General features: G+C 41.2%; 1 non-coding gene across 1 annotated transcript; it reads left to right on the forward strand.

Moving 5' to 3' along the window:
- The first annotated feature begins 5,527 nt into the window (after positions 1 to 5,527).
- Positions 5,528 to 5,635, forward strand: LOC112724795 (small nucleolar RNA R71). The gene has a single exon (XR_003163940.1). It is a non-coding gene; the product is annotated as a small nucleolar RNA R71 (small nucleolar RNA).
- Positions 5,636 to 6,185: the final 550 nt, after the last annotated feature.

The raw sequence follows: 6,185 nt of genomic DNA on the forward strand, positions 1-6,185 counted from the left end.
TACACTCCATAGATTAAGGTGTGGAGCTCTGCTATTCCTCATGAATTAATGCAAAGTACTACTGTTTTTTATTCAATTCAACTTATTCCACTTCTAAGATATTCATTCGTACTCCAACATGAATGTGATGAACGTGACAATCATCATCATTCCTCCACGAATGCGTGCCTGACAACCACTTCCGTTCCACCTTAGATTGAATGAATATCTCTTGGATCTCTTAATCAGAATCTTCATGGTATAAGCTAGATTGATGGCGGCATTCATGAGAGTCCGGAAAGTCTAAACCTTGTCTGTGGTATTCCGAGTAGGATTTAGGGATTGAATGACTGTGACAAACTTCAAACTCGCGAGTGCTGGGCGTAGTGACAGACGCAAAAGGAGGGTGAATCCTATTCCAGTATGATCGAGAACCTCAGATGATTAGCCGTGCTGTGACAGAGCATTTGGACCTTTTTCACAAGAGGATGGGATGTAACCATTGACAACGGTGATGCCCTTACAGAAAGCTTGCCATGGAAAGGAGTAAGACTGATTGGATGAAGACAGTGGGAAAGCAGAGATTTAGAGGAACGAAAGCATCTCTATACACCTATCTGAAATTCTCACCAATGAATTACATAAGTATTTCTATCTTTATTTTCTGTTTATTTATTATTATTCAAAAACTCCATAACCATTTGATATCCGCCTGACTGAGATTAACAAGATGACCATAGCTTGCTTCATACCAACAATCTCCGTGGGATCGACCCTTACTCACGTAAGGTTTTATTACTTGGACGACCCAGTGCACTTGCTGGTTAGTTGTGTGAAGTTGTGAAGTTATGTTTGGACCATGGTATTGTGCACCAGTTATTGGCGCCATTGCCAGGGAGAGAATGAACAACAAATTTTACAACCTCAGAGTAACAATTTCGCATACCAGTGACTTAGCTTTGCTAGAGTCCCCAATTAGAGGTGTCCAGGGTTCTTAAGCACACTCTTCTTTTTTACTTTGGACCTCGACTTTAACCGCTCAGTCTCAAGTTTTCACTTGACACCTTCACGCCACAAGCACATGGTTAGGGACAACTTGGTTTAGCCGCTTAGGCCAGGATTTTATTCCTTTAGGCCCTCCTATCCACTGATGCTCAAAGCCTTGGATCCTTTTTTATTACCCTTGCCTTTTGGTTTTAAGGGCTATTGGCTTTTTGCTCTTGCTTCTTGGTTTAAAGAGCTTTTGGCTTTTTCTGCTTGCTTTTTCTTTTTCTTTTTTTTTCTTTTTTTTCTTTTCTCTTTTTTTTTGCAAGCTTTTGTATTCATTGCTTTTTCTTGCTTCAAGAATCATTTTTATGATTTTTCAGATTATCAAATAACATTTCTCCTTTTTCCTTATTCTTCAAGAGCCAACATATTTAACATTCATAAACAACAAGTTCAAAAGACATATTCACTGTTCAAGCATTCATTCAGAAAATAAAAAGTATTGTCACCACATCAAAATAATTAAACTAGTTTCAAGGATGAATTCGAAACCATGTACTTCTTGTTCTTTTGTAATTAAAACAGTTTTCATTCAAGAGAGGTGATGAATTCATATTCATAACTTTAAGGCATAGACTTTTAGACACTAATGATCATGTAATAAGGACATAAGCATAAATAAAACATAAAGCATGGAAATTGAAAAACAGGAAAATAAATAAACAAGGAGATTAAGGAATGAGTCCACCTTAGTGAGGGTGGCGTTTTCCTCTTCTTGAAGAACCAATGGTGCTCTTGAGCTCCTCTATGTCTCTTCCTTGTCTTTCTTGCTCCTCCCTCATAGCTCTTTGATATTCTCTAATTTCATGAAGGATGATGGAGTGCTCTTGGTGCTCCATCCTTAGTTGTCCTATGTTGGAACTTAATTTTCCTAGGGAAGTGTTGATCTGCTCCCAATAATTCTGTGGAGGAAAGTGCATCCCCTGAGGCATCTCAGGGATTTCATGGTGAGGAATCTCCTCATGCTCATGTTGAGGTCCATGATCTCTTGTTTGCTCCATCCTTTTCTTAGTGATGGGCTTATCCTCTTCAATGAGGATATCTCCCTCTATGTCAATTCCAGCTGAATTGCAGAGGTGACAAATGAGGTGAAAAAAGGCTAACCTTGCCAAATTAGAGGACTTGTCAGCCACCTTATAGAGTTCTTGAGGTATGATCTCATGAACTTCCACCTCCTCCCCATGGATCATGATGGCCCGATCTACAGTAACTTCTGACCAGTTACTAGTAGGAATGATTAAGCGTTGAATGAACTCCAACCATCCTCTAGCTACTGGTTTGAGGTCAAGCCTTCTTAGTTGAACCGGCTTGTCTTTTGAGTCAATTTTCCATTGAGCTCCTTCCACACATATGTCCATGAGGACTTGGTCCAACCTTTGATTAAAGTTGACTCTTCTAGTATAGGGGCGTGCGTTTTCTTCCATTATTGGTAAGTTAAACGCCAACCTTACATTTTCCGGACTGAAATCTAAGTAATTCCCCCGAACCATGGTGACCCAATTCTTTGGATTCGGGTTCACACTTTGATCATGGTTCCTTGTGATCCATGCGTTTGCATAGAACTCTTGAACCCTTAGGATCCCGACTTGTTGAATGGGGTTGGTGAGAACTTCCTAACCTCTTCTTTGGATTTCAAGTCGGATCTCCGGATACTCATTCTTCTTGAGCTTGAAAGGAACCTCAGGGATCACTTTCTTCTTAGCCATAACTTCATAGAAGTAGTCTTGATGGACCTTAGAGATGAATCTCTCCATCTCCCATGACTCAGAGGTGGAAGCAATTGCCTTCCCTTTCCTCTTTCTAGTGGTTTATCTGGCCTTAGGTGCCATAAATGGTTATGAAAAAACAAAAAGCTATGCTTTTACCACACCAAACTTAAAATGTTTGCTCGTCCCCGAGCAAAAGAAGAAAGAAAGAAGTAGAAGAAGAAGAGAAATGGGGGAGAGGGAGAGAGAGTAGGTTTCAGCCAAGTGGAAGAAGAGAGGGTTGTGTTGTGTGAAAATGAAGAGGGAATGAGGGGTTTATATAGGAGTGGGGAGGGTTTTAGGGTTCAGCCATTTAGGGTTGGGTTTGGGAGGAAAATTATTTTGAATTTGAAGGTAGGTGGGGTTTTCGGGGAAGAGAGGATGGATGTGAGTGGTGAAGAGGTGATGGGGAAGAGTGATTGAGTTGATTGGTGAGGGGTATTTGGGGAAGAGAGTTATGAAAAGGTGGGAAGAGGAGAGAAGAAGGGTAGGTGGGGATCCTGTGGGGTCCACAGATCCTGAGGAGATCCTGTGGGGCCCACAGATCTTGAGGTGTTTGAGGATTTCTCATCCCTGCACCTTTTAAACGTGTAAAACGCCCCATATATGCAATCCTGGTGTTTAACGCCAGACTGCAGCATGTTTCTGCCATTAAACGCCACTTTCTTGCTTGTTTTGGGCATTCAACGCCATCTATAGCATGTTTCTGGTGTTGAACGCCAGTATGGTGCATGTTTCTGGTATTAAACGCCAGTCTGATGCTTGTTTCTGGCGTTTAACGCCAGCTTTCCTCTGGGTGCAATCCTGGCATTTAAACGCCAGACTGCTACTTGTTTCTGGCATTTAACGCTAGTTTCATGCTCTGTTTTGACGTTAAATGCCAGCCAGATGCTCCTTACTGGCGTTTAAACGCCAGTAATCCCTTCCTCCAGGGTGTTCTATTTTCAATGCTGTTTTTCACTCTGTTTTCGACTTTTCAGTAGTTTTTATGACTCCACATGATCATTAACCTAATAAAACATGAAATAACAAAGAGAAAATAAAATAAAAAATGATTAAATAACATTGGGTTGCCTCCCAACAAGCACTTCTTTAATGTCAATAGCTTGACAGTGAGCTCTCATGGAGCCTCACAGGTAATCAGAGCAAGGTTAGGACCTCCCAACACCAAACTTAGAGTTTGACTGTCGGGGCTTTGGTTGACTCTGTAGTGAGAGAAGCTTTTCATGCTTCCTCTCCATGGTTACAGAAGGAGATCCTTGAGTTTTAAACACAAGGTTATCCTTATTCAGTTGAAGGACCAACTCTCCTCTGTCCACATTAATCACAGCTCTTGCTGTGGCTAGGAAGGGTCTTCCAAGGATTATGGATTCATCCTTATCCTTCCCAATATCCAAGATTATGAAATCAGCAGGGATGTAAAGGCCTTCAACCTTTACTAGCACGTCCTCTACTTGTCCATAAGCTTGTTTTCTGGAGTTGTCTGCCATCTCTAATGAGATTCTGGCAGCTTGCACCTCAAAGATTCCCAATTTCTCCATTACAGAGAGTGGCATGAGGTTAATCCCTGACCCAAGGTCACATAGAGCTTTCTCAAAGGCCATGGTGCCTATAGTACAAGGTATTAAGAACTTTTCAGGATCCTATTTCTTCTGAGGCAATGTCAGTTGATCCAGATCACTCAGTTCATTGATGAGCAAGGGAGGTTCATCTTCCCAAGTCTCATTACCAAATAATTTGGCATTCAGTTTCATGATTGCACCAAGGTACTTGGCAACTTGCTCTTCAGTAACATCCTCATTCTCTTCAGAAGAAGAATATTCATCAGAGCTCATGAATGGCATAAGAAGGTTTAATGGAATCTCTATGGTCTCCAGATGGGCCTCAGAGTCCTTTGGTTCCTCAGAGGGAAACTCCTTATTGATCGCTGGACGTCCCAGGAGGTCTTCCTCACTGGGATTCACGTCCTCTTCCTCCCTTACAGGTTCGGCCATGGTAATCAATTCAATGGCTTTGCACTCTCCTTTTGGATTCTCTTCTGTATTGCTTAGGAGAGTACTAGGAGGGGTTTCAATGATCTTTTTACTCAGCTGGCCCACTTGTGCTTCCAAATTTCTAATGGAGGACCTTGTTTCATTCATGAAACTTAGAGTGGCCTTAGATAGATCAGAGACTATGTTTGCCAAGCTAGATGGGGTCTACTCAGAACTCTCTATCTTTTGCTGAGTGGATGATGGAAAAGGCTTGCTATTGCTAAACCTATTTTTTCCACCATTGTTAAATCTTTGTTGAGGCTTTTGTTGATCCTTCCATGAGAGATTTGGGTGATTTCTCCATGAGGGATTATAGGTGTTTCCATGGGGTTCACCCATGTAATTCACCTCTGCTATTGTAGGGTTCTTAGGATCATAAGCTTCTTCTTCAGAAGATGCCTCTTGAGTTCTGTTGGATGCAGCTTGCATTCCATTCAGACTCTGAGAAATCATATTGACTTGCTGAGTCAATATTTTGTTCTGAGCCAATATGGCATTTAGAATATCAATTTCAAGAACTCCCTTCTTCTGAGGCGTCCCATTACTCACAGGATTCCTCTCAGAAGTGTACATTAACTGGTTATTAGTAACCATGTCAATGAGTTCTTGAGCTTCTGCAGGCATTTTCTTTAGGTGAATGGATCCACCTGCAGAATGGTCCAATGACATCTTTGATAGTTCATATAGACCATCATAGAATATATCCAGAATGGTCCATTCTGAAAGCATGTTAGAAGGACACTTTTTGGTCAGTTACTTATATCTCTCCCAAGCTTCATAGAGGGATTCACCTTCTTTTTGTCTGAAGGTTTGAACATCCACTCTAAGCTTACTAAGCTTTTGAGGAGGAAAGAACTTGGCTAAGAAAGCCGTGACCAGCTTATCCCAAGAGTTTAGGCTATCTTTAGGTTGAGAGTCCAACCATACTCTAGCTCTGTCTTTTACAGCAAATGGGAAAAGCATAAGCCTGTAGACCTTGGGATCAACCCCATTGGTCTTAACAGTATCACAGATCTGCAAGAACTCAGTTAAGAACTAAAAAGGATCTTCAGATGGAAGTCCATGAAACTTGCAGTTCTGTTGCATCAGAGAAACTAATTTTGGTTTAAGCTCAAAATTGTTTACTCCAATGACAGGGATTGAGATGCTTCTTCCATGTAAATTGGAATTAGGTGCAGTGAAGTCACCAAGCATCCTCCTTGCATTGTTATTATTTTTAGCCATGTCTCCTTCTTTTTCAAAAATTTCTGTCAGATTTTCTCCAGAAAGTTGTTCTTTAGCTTCCCTTAGCTTCCTCTTCAGAGCCCTTTCAGGTTCAGGATCAGCTTCAACATGAATGTTCTTATCCTTGTTCCTGCTCATATGAAAAAGAAGAAGAAAG

This window comes from Arachis hypogaea, chromosome 11 (genome assembly GCF_003086295.3).
Source record: "Arachis hypogaea cultivar Tifrunner chromosome 11, arahy.Tifrunner.gnm2.J5K5, whole genome shotgun sequence".
NCBI classification, from domain to species: domain Eukaryota; kingdom Viridiplantae; phylum Streptophyta; class Magnoliopsida; order Fabales; family Fabaceae; genus Arachis; species Arachis hypogaea.